This window comes from Dermochelys coriacea, chromosome 6, assembly GCF_009764565.3.
Source record: "Dermochelys coriacea isolate rDerCor1 chromosome 6, rDerCor1.pri.v4, whole genome shotgun sequence".
Classification (NCBI taxonomy): Eukaryota; Metazoa; Chordata; order Testudines; family Dermochelyidae; genus Dermochelys; species Dermochelys coriacea.
In genome coordinates, this window is record NC_050073.1 from 51,030,644 (window position 1) to 51,044,956 (window position 14,313).

At 42.8% G+C, this 14,313-nt stretch overlaps 1 long non-coding RNA gene across 2 annotated transcripts; it reads right to left on the bottom strand.

Annotated features, from left to right (window-relative positions):
- Window positions 1-313: 313 nt before the first annotated feature.
- LOC119857657 lies at window positions 314-9,634 on the bottom strand. Of its 2 annotated transcripts, XR_005293655.2 has the most exons (4): window positions 9,532-9,634; window positions 5,390-6,245; window positions 3,850-4,103; window positions 314-1,709 (listed from the first exon to the last, which is right to left on the bottom strand). It is a non-coding gene; the product is annotated as an uncharacterized LOC119857657 (long non-coding RNA). The 2 variants fall into 2 exon arrangements; XR_006282141.1 differs by lacking the exon at window positions 5,390-6,245 and having other exon boundaries at window positions 9,489-9,630.
- Between the last annotated feature and the right edge of the window lie 4,679 nt (window positions 9,635-14,313).

Here is a 14,313-nt window from a genome sequence, read left to right on the forward strand (position 1 = left end):
CCTAACCCTGACAGACAAATGCCAGAAAGAAGGCAATTAATTCAGTGCATGGTTTCAGAGTAGCAGCCGTGTTAGTCTGTATTTGCAAAAAGAAAAGGAGTACTTGTGGCACCTTAGAGACTAACAAATTTATTAGAGCATAAGCTTTCGTGAGCTACAGCTCATGAAATGCATCCGATGAAGTGAGCTGTAGCTCACGAAAGCTTATGCTCTAATAAATTTGTTAGTCTCTAAGGTGCCACAAGTACTCCTTTTCTTTTTGCGAATGCAGTGCATGTTATTCCACTGCATTTCTTTGCACTTATACCTCCTGGAAGTAATGATATACAAAGAGCAAATTCAGATTTGAAAAAAGTACAGTCAGTACTTTTTTTTGCAGAGACCATTGAGGGGTCCCATGTAGAACTTGGTATAATAATTTGAAGTTTTGAACAACTACAGCTACAGCTTTACAAAAGTTGTTTGTTCCATTTCCCAAGTACTGAACCTCCAAGACAGGTGCTTCACGGTCAATAGCACAAAAGAGTAACTCGGAATGATGGAAAATGGCTCAGTCATGGTTTTATTTTCCCTTTTAGATAATGGAAGTATTGATTGAGCTACCTGACAGTTGGAGCCATAAATGGCAAGCCTTACACTCTTATATCCCCTTCTTATTGAAATGAATTTGATAACATCTGCATGTCATCCTCAGTTGCCTTCTCAGAGGAGTGAGATCTAATGGTCGAATAGGCACTCTGTCATGGATTCAGTCTTTTGAATCCTGCCATAGACTCTGAGGCCGTGGGGAAGTCACTTGATTGTTTGTGCCCCAATTTCCTCATCTATAAAATGAGGATAATATTAATCCATCTCACAAGCGTGTGAATGGCTTGATTCCTATTCACCTTGAGATCCTTGAAGGACAGAGGCTATAGATGTGCAAAGCAATATTATAAGTCTTAGGGAGTGGGAGCAGCAGATTTTCCGAAGGGAGAGTCTCCTTATTCTTTCTTTCATCAACATCCCCAAACTGAAGTGAACATCCGTCCTTCCACTGAGGTGGATCTAATGGAAGTCTTCTTAGTGCACATCTGCACTTCTCCTGATCCGTCCCGAGATCTTGCTGTGGAGTGAGGCCAATGCCATACTCTAACCTGGGGTACTTCTGACAAGAACCCAGAGGCCACCATGGCAGAGAGAATGGGTTACAGTATTAAACTTCAGACCACGTTCTCCATTGTAGATCTTCCATGTCACAGAAGATTTATATTATGGTAGCTTCCAAAGACCCCAATCAGGATTGGGGGCTCCATTGTGCTGGGCACTGTGCAAATATAATTAAGGGACACTTCCTGTCCCAAAGCACCTGGCTGGCTCTCTCAGTGTTCTGGGGTTAGAAAATTTGTCCAGGAATATTGGTTGGTGCTAGCAAGATTTTTCTCTCCTTGTTCTAGGGAGCTCAGTCTTTTATTCAAGGAGAAAAATAAAAGATCCCCAACAGTGCCTCTTTCTTCCCCACTTGAGGGTCTGTGCCATTCCTGGTAGAAGCTCTATTCCTACTTTCACCTAATAAAATATATTTGGCCTAGACTCCTGACTTGCCAGTTATCAGTCTTCAGTGTGGAACCCCAAAGGAATAGTCTAATAGTTCCATTTTATAGTGTCCTTTCAAAGACTAGAAGGGTAATGGCCTCCCCAAGGCATTTTTTGAAGACTTATTAGGCAACCTACAACAGATAACAGCAACAAAACAATTAGTTACTTTCATCAAAATCACCTGAACAAATAGGGAGCAGCACTGTCAGAGTTGTTTCTACCAACATCACAGAAGAATATAAATCTCTTAATTTGTAACTTCAGAAGACTAGGTAATAGACTTTTGTGCCTCGTCAGTGCTATATTTTGCTTTCATTCTACAGTGCAAAGGGTTGCCGACATGGGGTTATTTCTTTCACTTGCACAGTCTTGCCAGATCGTTGTTTGCAGAGTCAGGGTTTTTTGGCCTAGTAACAGAAGGATGCTGTAATATTCACAGTAAAATGTATTGCTTATCTAGTGGGGGGAAGACGCACACTGCCCCCCTAGTGCAAAGGGAATGTTACCAACTAGATTTAGACTGGTCAGTAAAAGAATTGCTCAGCATGTAACTTGTGGATTTGTTGGGTCTGGAGCATGATGCACATTCATAAATGTGCTGTAGTGAGATGGGATAAAATTACTTGGCAATCCAGTTAGTGTTAATAGAAATTCTGACTGCAATCCATGTATATGGGTGGAAGACAGTGAAGTGAGGAAGGAAGGTCAGGGCACTATCCTAGTATTTGGGAGACCATCTCTGACTTTTGTATGACCTTAGCCAAGTCACTGTCACGTTGTGCCTCATTTTCACATCTGTAAAATGTGATAACTTTTCTACCTCTCAGGGCTGTTGTGAGGATAACTACATTAAAGACTGTGTTTTTCACCCCATATGATAATGGGAGTCATAAGTATCTAAGATAGACAAGTGAAAATAAATGGATCTTATCCTTTCTACAGATCAGATTAGAGCTAGTTGGATTTTTTTTCAAGGAAAAATGCCATTTTCATCTAAAACAAAACGTTTAGAAAACTGCTGATTTTGCCAAAATCTCATTTTGAAAAAAGCATGAATAAAATATTTCTGTAATCTCATAATGTCCCATTTTGGCATTTCTGGAACAGATTTTTGTTTTGTTTTCAGGTGATTTTTGGAAAAAAAAATCAATTTTTAAATGTCAACATTAGAACAAACTTTTGATTTTTAGCAAAATGAAATAGCTATCAACCCAAATATATGTTTATGGAATTTTGTTTCATGGGCAATTTCAAAATTACTTGATTTTTAGTTTTGTAATGGAAAAAGTTTGAAATAATGGAATTTCCCATGAAATAGAAAAAGCTAGTTCCCACCCAGCTCTGATAAGAACTTTTCTGCCACAGGGACTGCCTACAATTGCAGTCTCCGTTAATGCTCTGTGGAGAAATTTTCAGTTTCCCTCGGTTACTGAGCCACTTCTGATTCTCAGAAAAATATTTGAGCCATAAAAAGAGAATAAAGACAGGTTTCAGAGTAGCAGCCGTGTTAGTCTGTATCCACAAAAAGGAAAGGAATACTTCTGGCACCTTAGAAACTATTTGTTAGTCTCTGTGGTGCCACAAGTACTCCTTTTCTTTTTAAGGAGAATAAAGGAGCAGATCCTTGACCCCAATTATTTTGTGCTTCCTCAGCAGGCAAAGCAGCCAGCAAGCTGCCCTAAAGGAGAAGCTGAGGATTCCCCTCTATATGCAGGTAGTGTACAGCCAGTATAGCACTGTGGGGAAAGATCATGGCAGGGGTTGAGGATCTGGCCCTAGAAGGTGTTTTTAAGTATAATGTTGCTTTGAACTTATGTTTCTGCCTTCTTCCAAGGATATCAAATCACTCCACAAACCATTAGTAAGTACTGGCAAACTGACAGACAACGAGGCCAAAATTTTCAAATTTGGATGCCTAAGGTTAGAGAGCTACATTCATATTGAGATGAAGTCTATGGGAGCTGTGTGTCTTTGAAATTCAGAACATTTGTTTATGTGCATGAATGTGGATTTACTAGTCTAATTTTAGATCTCCATCTTAGGTAATAGTACTCTAAGTCACATACCAAGTTAGTGAGAGCAGGTATAATAAACCAAGATTCAGACTCCTAATCACTTGATCCAAGCTAATCCCTCCTTCATACAGCAAGCAAAGTGTTTTCCCTTCCAATCATTTCAAAGAATTTTTTCCTTAAAAACAAATCAAGATACTAAACAAAAATAAGGGCAAGTATTATTTAACACAGGAAGCACCACCTGACTTGAACTTACCTAACACTTGACATTTGGAACGCTGTTTGAGTGTATAATCCACAAGAGGTCCATTCATTTTCAAATGATTATGTGTGCAACATCCACCTTGTAGCTTGTCTCCAGACTTTGTTGAGGATGCATTTCTTATGCTTCTTGTCTCTCCTTTCCTTTCTTTGTGCTGATCTTTCTATTCTTTTTAATGGGAATGTAATTTTCCTTTGCATTTGCCAAGGGAGTCATGTAGCTCTTCCTATTTTGTTGAGGTTTCTTTTCTGTTAGAGTAGCAAATAGACACCTACTAATTAAAGTAAATGTGCCCACACTGAAATATATCAGCAGCACTTAGATACTTTTATTCAACTCCATACTTTAATATGGAAATTTACTTCTGCTCTTTATTTTACATACGTGTTCACTGTGTTGTACTGATTTTTTTCCCCCCACTGTGGTATATTGACTTTCTGCTGTGACACTGAATTTTCATCGTGTTGTATTGATTGAGGGAGCAGATGTCTACTGGTTATAGCAAGAGATTTATGATGACATTCTGGGGTGCAATCCAAACCACTGAGGGGCCATGTCACTCCTGCCCTGCAACCTTAGGTGCCTCACGTTGCTTTGCTGTTGTAATTTCCAACTTGGGTCACTCACAATCATCCTGCCAGCATGCATGTCACAGCCCTGGTCCAGCAACTCTGACCCCATTAGCTAGTCCACACCACACCAGCCACACTCTGACTTCCAGCAGCCTTGGTTACTACTTGCAGGATGACCCCAACAATCCCAGATTTCCCTCCCAAAAAAATGTGTGTTCTGCACTGCCCAGCCCTCTCCTGGACAGTTCAGGTATTTTAGGTCAATTGTCCATCTAAGGGAACAATATCCAACAGTTTACTACCCTAAATGGAGTTACTCCAACAATTCACAACACTGGATTAATTTTGATTAAAGAATAAAATAAGTTAATTTAACTACAAAGATAGATTTTGAGTACAAGTATAGAGCAATGAAGTCAGAAATGGTTACAAGAGAAATTAAAATACAATTCTTTCAACTGCTAAAACTCAACAAACTAGACTTGGTTCAAGGTGAAGTCCCTTACCACATGTTTCCAGTAACATTGCTGATCAAATTCTGCTCCCCAAGTCAAAAGGCATTATGTTCTTAGGTGAAAGATAGAGATGGATAGGGACAGTTACCTTGGGTGTTTTTGCCCCTCCCTTTTATAATTCAGTCACCCTCTGAAATGCATTTTCCTAATGTTTACCCCTAGATAAAGGTCATTTCCACTCTAAGGACAGAGAAAGTTTTGCAATGAAAGAAGTTCAATGCTGTTTGTTAAAATTCAGGTCACTTTGTTCCTGTCCCTGTTCCTTGCCAAAAAGTGGCCACTTGACAGGTGACCTCAGACTTGTCTGGTAAACACATTTCAGACCTAATTTCAGTTTATGTTTATAGCTTTACATAGACTATTGCTGCACACATCATATTATTGATCAGCAAGTTATTGGTTTTCAAATGATACTTGACAAGGCATATTTTGTACAAATATTCTTACAATAGTGTGTAGGATGTGAATGCAGGAATTCATTTAGTCTCACTGGTAATCACTGAAGAACTGGTTTCTTGTTCTTGCCTCAGACACTGATTCACTATGTGATGTTGTGCAAGTCATCAGTGGCCTTATTTTCATAGAACCTGAACATTCTTAACTGCCACCAAAGTCAACAGGAGCTGAAGATTCTCAGCATCTCTGAAAATCAGGCTATTAGGGTGGGTATTGTAGGGTTATCACCTCCAGTACATCTTCTTGTGTCCTGAGGTAGTTCAGCAGGCACCCTGTCTCAATTTCCATCTTCTTCAGCTTTGTTTTGGTCCAACACCCTCTGGGGTTGGTGTGAAGGTTTGGGTAGGCTTCCTTGCTGGTTTGTAACTCTAGACTCTTGGCTCCCAAAGAGTGAGACAAAAGCCTTCCTTCCAGGAGTGGCGTGGGTACCAAATCCAATAATTCCCTCTTTTAGGGTCAGCAGTCCATAGCCTTCCTCTTGAGGAAGAGTCACAATTCAATCAGCCTCTTTCCTCTTGCATCAGGAGTCCACAATCCCCTCTCAGAGCAGGGTTAAGATAGATGCAGTTTCCCTCTTTGAATCAGTAATCTATAGCACTTGTCTTAGGGCTGGGTTAGAGTAAAGCAGTCTCTCTTCCTCCACACCTCCTTGGATAAGGAGTCTATAGCCCACCTCCCAGGGCTGGATAAAATACAGGACGTCTTTCCTTCTTGAGATCAGGAATCCACAGGGCTCCTCCCAAAACTGGGTTGCAATTCATGCCAACTGGCCACTTCTCTCTGGTTGGTCCTTATTTTCTACTCAGTCCCTTTTCCTAGAAGGCTTCCTCCTTCTGCTTAACAGGGGCTGTTAGAAGAAGGAGAAGGAAGCATATATATTTTCCTCATCCCAGTTGATTTAGAGACAGGAGTCCTGCCCACTCTACACTAAAGGGCTCTTGGTCCCAGGTCCTTAAAGAGATAAGGTTTTCCCCTCACCATTAATCCTGTGGGAGCACCTTCTTTCTTCCCTTCCAGTTTCAGCCACCTTAGGCCTTTTTTATAACCAAATTTTGGGGATGTGGAAATCTGGCCCCCTCTGGGCTTAAAGGGTGACTGGGCAAAAAAAAAAAAATGGCAGATGAAATTTACTGTTAATCAATGCAAAATGATGCATATTGGAAAATATAATCCCAGATACACATACAAAATGATGGGGTCTAAATTAGCTGTTATCACTCAAGAAAGATCTTGGAGTCATTGTGGATAGTCCTCTGAAAACATCTGCCCAATGTGTTGTGGAAGTTAAGAAAGCTACCAATGTTAGGAACCATTAAGAAAGGGGTAGATAAGATAGAAAATATATTTCTTGCCACTATATAACTCCACAGTAGGCCACATAACTTCAAAACTACATGCTGTTCTGGTTGCTCCATCTCAAAAAAGATATATTAGAATTGGAAAAAATACAGAGAAGGACAACAAAAATGATTAGGGGTATGGAACTTCCATATGAGGAGAGGTCCAAAGACTTTTGTTCTCAGAAAAGAGACAACTGAGGGGGGATATGATCTATAAATGATACTTGACAAGGCATATTTTGTACAAAGATTCTTACAATAATGTGTAGGATATGAATGCAGGGATGCATTTAGTCTCCCTGGTAATCACTGAAGAACTGGTTTCTTGTTCTTGCCTCGGACACTGATTTGCTATGTGATGTTGATGACAAAATATGCCCTGTCAAGTATCATTTGGTCTATAAAATTATGAATGTTGTGGAGAAAGTAAATAGAGAATTATGATATACCCCTTTAAATAGCATAAGAAGCAGGGAACCCAATGAAGTTAATAGGCAACATGTTTAAATTAAACATAAGGAGTTACTTCTTCACAAAATGCAGTTGTCAGCCTGTGGAACTCTTTGCCAGGAGATGTTGTGAAGGCCAAAAGTATAACTGGGTTCAAAAAAGAATTAGATACATTCATGGAGGATAGGTCCATCAATGGGTATTAGCCAGAATCTTCAGCAACTCCCAAATAACTGACTGCTAGAAGCTAGGACTGGACAACAGGGGACACATCTCTTGAAAATTGCCCTATTCTGTCCACCCAACTGGAGGCATCTGGCACTGGCCACTGTTGAAAGAACAGGATACCAGGCTAGATGGACCATTGTTCTTACCCAGGATGGCCATTCCTATGTTTCTCTGTATTGCTTTTACCTTACAAATAAATGTGATTGCTTTTTGTGATAGGATATACCTACCCTGTACCAGCCCTGAAAGGGTTAACTCTGCTTGGCAGGCTGAGGAAGCCCCATCTCTCCGACCCTGCTGGGTATGCTCAGCATGGAGGAAGCATATAAAAGGTAGCAGCCCAACTCAGAAGGCTGCTGATGGGCAAGGATTCAGACTGCAAGTGCCCTGCAGGGAGTTGCTACAAACTCCAACTATGGCTCTCCTGACTGGAGGCTCCAGGCTACACGACGAGTCCAGAGAAAGGATGACACCAGGGGAGCATAGCCATTTGAGGACCCTAGAGACCCTGGGGGTTTCAACGAGGGGGAAAGGGTAAGATGCAGCCCAGGGGACTTGAACTCTTCGCCAGTCAGTGCGTTTCAGGAGGATCTCTGCTGACTTGGTGGTGAGCACCCCCACCACCATCAGGGACCTGGGCTAAGGCTTGGAGGAGCAAGGAGGGCCTGAGCCCCCTTACCTGGGGTGCCACAACCCTCTGAGTGGCACCCCACTCCCTCAATGGGCCAAACGGCCATGCAATTTCACAGAGGTGGGTTTCTTCACTGACTCTAGCCATTGGACCACACAGCCCTGATAGGAAGGACAACTTAGTGACTCTAGTCATTAAGTAATACTATCCCATATTACAGTAAGGGTCATCAGCATAGGACCTAACCAGCTGCAGAATCACCTCCGTCCTTCCATTTATCCCTATGTGACCTGACACCCCATGAGGGGGTGTACCTACCCCGCCATAGTTATAAAGAGCTGTGTGGTAACTATACTGTGTAAGAAAGCAGTACAGGCCTACTTACTCAGTTTTTCTTTTGGTGGGGATATCACATCATAGTTAGTGATCTGTGCAGCATGGAAATACCATATTCAAGAGCATGAGAGATGTTTGTCTCAACCAAAAAGCAGTGACAGCTGGTGAGCATGGAGCCTAGAGTGGGTGCCCTTACTGGGCCACTGAGGGGAAATACCAATGTAATTACTCTGAGCTGTAACATCCCTATATTTAATAACTTATATATAATTTTAGCACAAGCAAAAACAAGTTTTCCATATATCTGCATGGTGAGCTACATTTTCTTAACTGTTTTAACCTGAGTACCATTTCTTGCAATTTCATCTACGCTTATTATAGCAGAAAGTGTCTTAAAACTGATTGCGAAATTATATTATGATCTTTTACTCTTGAAAAGAGTTTAAATGATATCTGCTAATAAACTCCTATTATCTTTCTCTTAGCATTACTTGCAAAGCTTTTTGGGAGTCTTCCTTGACAATTCTTTTAGCATACCCATGGGGAATGGGTAGGCTTTTAAGGCCTTTACGCTTAATAGGGAACAATTGTGGAACCATTGTCTAGAGGTTACTCTAGCTACTTTAAGTTCATGGAGGAGACAAAGGAATTTTGTGAATTGAAAGAACAAAAGAATGAGATTTGTTCTTAGGCTGACACACAACATACCTGGATATGTATATGTAAGGAGCATAATGAGGGCTTGTACTGAGGTCAAGATGCATCAGATGGCACCTCTTGCTAGTCCTCTTGGGAATTAGCTCAACTCCAGCTCCAGAGCCCCCTCTACTGGCCAGTATCTCATCTGCCTCAGGCCCCATGTCCCTCCTGAACCCTAGTGCCGCTTTACTTCAGGGTTCTGCCCCCAGCAGTACCCCCTTACTCTGGGTCCATGCTCTGGATCTCCCCTCCCAGGGGAACCCCCAACCCTCAGTGGCTACGACCCATCATCATCATCATCTAAGCCCCTTTCACTGGGGCAGAATGCAGTCTGTAAACCACTCATCATTGGCAAGGTGGTAGGACCTTTGCCAATCCCCAGGCTGTCCCTCTGCAGCCCCAGTACCTTTCATAGGCCTCCAACAAGGCCTGCAGCCTGCGGGACTTACCAGGCGGGACCTCCCTTTGCCCTTCCCCAGCACTGCTTCATCTCAGGTACCTTACTCCCAGGCAGCTAGGCCTTTCCACTCCAGGCTAGAATGAGACTCCCCCAGCTCCTGGCCCCAAGCCCTCTTAACAGGGCCAGCTGGGCACTGATTGGGTGTGGACCCAGCTGTGGCTGTTTCTCCAATCAGCCTAGCTTGGGTGCTTTTAACCCCTGTTCTCCAGGAGTGGGGCAGCCACCACTCTACAGGGCATATAACAAAACCCAAGGAACAGAAGAGCAATTCCATTTCTTCTGATTTTTGCTGGAAGCAGAAGAATCCACCAGAGTTGCAAAGGAATCAGAGAGGAGAGATGCTATCGTAGTTACTGCCAAAAGGCCACACAAGGCAAAAAGTCTAGACAGAGTGGGGGAATCAATTGACTTAATCTGACTTTAATTAATTTCATAATGATCATATAATTTCATCCTTCTGTAGTGCAGAACACGATATTAATTATGAGTACAAAGCACAAAAACAATAAAATGAAAGCAAAATTATAACTAATTTCCTTCCCTCTAACTGCTAAATGGAGACAGCAAAATAAGAAACAGCTTGCAGCTTTCCACCCTTTACTCTGGCTACAAAAAAAGTAGAAAAACCCCTAGACATAATTAGCTAAGCACACAGTACATTAATTTTTCTAATTTAAACCCTTTAAAGTTGTTTAAATTTTTTTGGACACAGATTTCATTATCTCAAAATCCCACATTTCTGGCCTTGCTAAAATGCCAATCTTGCCTCAGGGCCAGGAAGGTAATGAGCCGCAGCTAAGAGCCTGGAAATGTGCTAGAGTGTAAGGGGTTTATGGAATAGCTGTTGCCGTCTGAATGTACTTTAGAAGAGCTTCTGTTAGTTGGGAGCGGTTCACTGGACCTGTGCAGCAGACGTGCCTTCTTGAATGTTCTCTCCAGTCTTCTGAATATTGGAGTTAGGGAGAAGACAGCTTAGAGCTATCTCATCACCCTTCTTATCAAACTCCTGAAACTAAGAAAATCTAAATTGGTGCAAGGACAAGCAAATTCTGCCCTATGCCAGCAGATCCCCCTGTAAAAGCAAGGGCTAAGTCACTAAAAGGGATAGCAAATGATTTTACCACTGCCTCCCTTTCCTTCAGGGTTTCCTTCACCAGGAAACCATTTTAAGTTAGGGGTCAGGATTTCACAGAAGCCTTGGTGCCATAGCACATCCCATTGGCCTCCTTGCCCATCCACTGTTGTTAGTCAGGCCCATCTACTTTTTGTGCCATGCTTTCTTCCTGAGGGCCTGCCAGTGACATACAAATGGTGCCTCTGCCAGGTACACTATAGTGTGAATCTGGGCCTTGTTTTAGGATTCCCATTTATTTTGATGTCTTCACAATGGGGGAGAAGTCCATAAATGATCTACACACAACAGATAAGAACTTTGCCCTTGAGTGATCCATGCATTCAAGTGGATGGTTCATAGCACTGGTAATGGTTGGGATATGAAGCATTTCATCTGTAGATTACCAGTTTGAACACTCTCCAGATTGATGGTAGTACATCTGAGCAAAAGTAAATATCACCTGGAGGCTTTTTGGTGGGCTACATGAAATGATTTGTTGGTTTCAATCCAAGTACCTTAAGCACACAGACACAGACACATACTATTCTCAGCAGAGGTGCCAATAATTTAATGGACCACAGAGACTATCTCCTCTTACTCCAAGAAATGGTCCCTCCAATTTGGGACTGAGCATATTGGCAGGACATTTAGAGAGAGATGGCACAGTACCTTGCCCAGATTTAAAAAAAAGACTTCATTTCTTGGTCTGTTAAACTGGATATTTCACCCAAGCTACATTCAGAGGAAAAAAAGCAATGGAGAGTAGTGAATCCAGAGTTAAATTTAAAGGGACCACTTGAGAAAAAAAGTGTATTTCTTTAATCTCACACAGCCCTGGATGGGACTTGTTCTGCCTATAGTCAGCATTAGACACCATATGGACTGATCACAAGATAAGATGCTTCCAGTTATTCCAGTGTGATATAGCAGAGGATTCAACACTTAAGCCAAAACAGCAGGACAATGTTAGTAAGTGTGGAATCTACTAAAATGGCTCACTGGTGCTGCTATATGCCACTCTTCAATTTAGTGAATGAGCTCCCTCAAGAAAAAATCATCTAATATCTTCTGTATAAATGCAATTATTTTAAACTAATTTTTCACATATTTCATATTTCATAATGGCTCTTACTGATACTGAGACAAAGGAAAACTTCTTTATTTCCTCTAAACCACCTGGGGTCTGCTATGGGGTTCTAAATGGTACATCCCTTGAGCCACATTCTAACAATGTTCTGACCTTTTGCCACACAGAGAAAGCCATTTTGTTTGCAAAATGATGTCCTCTGCACAACATGATCTCACCACACACCATGCATGCAAGGTCAGGCTGTGCAGAAGACACCATTTTTTCTACACTTCCTGTAGCAGTCAGGGGATAGAGCCTATCCAGTTTGTCTCCCCTGTTATCAGTGGCAGTGCGAAAGCCCGTGGTAGATTAGCCATTGGCCAATGGGGCCCATGCCTGGGGCCCACGCCAACTTGGGTCTGTGATGGGGTGTATCAGCCCTGCACAGCAGGGGTTAACCTTTCTCTCTTAGCTGAGGAGGCCACACCCCCTGGTTCTGCTGGCCATGCCTCCAGCTGGAAGCAGAATATACAGCCAACAGAGCAGCTCAGTCAGGGCTGACTGCTGATGGGAAGGAGGTGTGTTGCCAGCTCCTGAGGGAGGCCATCGTATTCAGATGCAGTGGCCCGCCAGTTGGAGACGGACCCGACACACTTGCATGAGACATTGCGGAGGGGGAGAGATTGGAGAATCCCAGAGATGGAGAACCCTAGAGACTTGGGTAGGAAGTAACACAGGGAAGCTTTGTGGGGAAACGCTTACAGAACCGGACCAAGGCTCGGCGTGTTTCGGTTGGAGCCCCGACGAGCTGTGGCAGACAAATGATAGGGCCCTGGGTTGGGACCCTGTGGAGAGGGTGGACCCGGGTCCCCTATCCTGGCCACCACCCACCCCAGGGTGGTGGCCCCACTCACCAGTATTACAAAATCTGGCCATTGGGCCTCACTGCCCCAACAGCAAGGGTTGTAGTACTGACTCTGGCCAGTAGACCACACTGCTCTGAGAGCAAGAATTGTATTAAAGACTAAGGCCACGAAGCCGCGCTGCCCGAGGCTTGGGGCAGCCCTTCTGACTCGAGCGCAGGGCTATGACGCACCTCTCCCCTGCTCCCACAGGGTGATGGGGTCCTAGAAAAATTGGTGCCCCCATACACTGACCCACTTGGCGCTCCCACTGGAGCGTAAGGTCAGGGTGCGGGAGCTTGCCCTGCTCCACCCACCGAGCTCTCCTGCCAGGGAGTATGGCAAGCCCCCAATGCCTGATCCTGCTCCCCAGGAGAAATGCTGGCGGGGGGAAGCCCCATGCCCTGACCCCATTTCCTTCCCAGCAGAGTCATAATCTGCCTCTGCTAATAGCTGCCCACAAAATCAAAATCTGCCTCTGCTAATAGCTGCCCACATTGCCTCCCATAACATGCTTCTCTTCCTCTAAAATTGTCCCTCAACAAAAGGAGAATCCCTTTCAGTTATTAGTAATAAAAGGCCTAAAAACACACAGCAGAGCAGTTCCAGTTCCAACCAAGACAGAGCACTGATACACATATACATTAGTCAGTTCCTTCCAATATATTTTGCTGTGCTTTGTCCAGCTTACATTTACATGTCCCCAGTGGTGTCACATGCACAGCCCTGCCATCTATTTGCAGATTCTTAAAAGGTTGTTTCTACTAGCAATAGTGCTGACAAAATAAAAATTTTAAAAATGCTGAGAAGTTCAACCTAAAGTTACATAATCACTCACTGCAAGTTTTCATTTCTGGAAGGTGACAAATCTCTTTTGGACCTTATCTCTGCTATCTGGGGAGGAGAAAAAATACTCCTTGCCTCAACAATGCTTAGATGGCTACAGTTTTGACCTAAGCAGGAGTAAGGTTTCAGAATTATTGATGATTTGATAGCATTCTGCTACTTCTGTATCCAAAGAATGAAAAACAAAAATGAAAAAAAAAGATTGAATGAAAGAAAAAGTGACAGAAGTTACAAAAAAATAAAGGCACTCCAAAATCAGGGGATAAATGAGACAAATAGATTAATGCTAGACAGACCTGCTCATGTGCAAGGATTTTGATTCTGGTTTTTCTTGTGTGGGTAAAGGAAGGGGGAGAATTACATTTTTTTAGGACATTCACTACACAATAGCAGACACTGTTGTCATCTTGTACCAGGATATATTGAATCCAAGTGACATGGCTGACAGAAAGAGTTATGCGGTTTCATGCGCTTGTGTATTTTATTGCTCACATTAGTTCTTGGGAAAGGGGGGGAAAGAGATCTCAATGGGCTATAAATCTTCACTGACACTTCCCATGATATTGTCTCCTTGTGTTAGGGAAAGTGAAGGTGACATACAGTACTTGCCTATCTTGAGTGGGATGGTGTGAGATGTCATCTGCATTTAGTTGTCCCACACCTATCTTAGCTAGGACCCCAGTCCAATGTAGAGTAGAGGGAGAAATAAGTATCAGTGACAGTGAGCCTTTATGAATCAATCAGTTTTCCTTCTCTCTAGACTCTTATTTGTTTACGTAGGGGTTAGGACAGGCTAGTTATGGGAAAATTTGAGTTCCCATCGTCTGATCCCCACTAAAA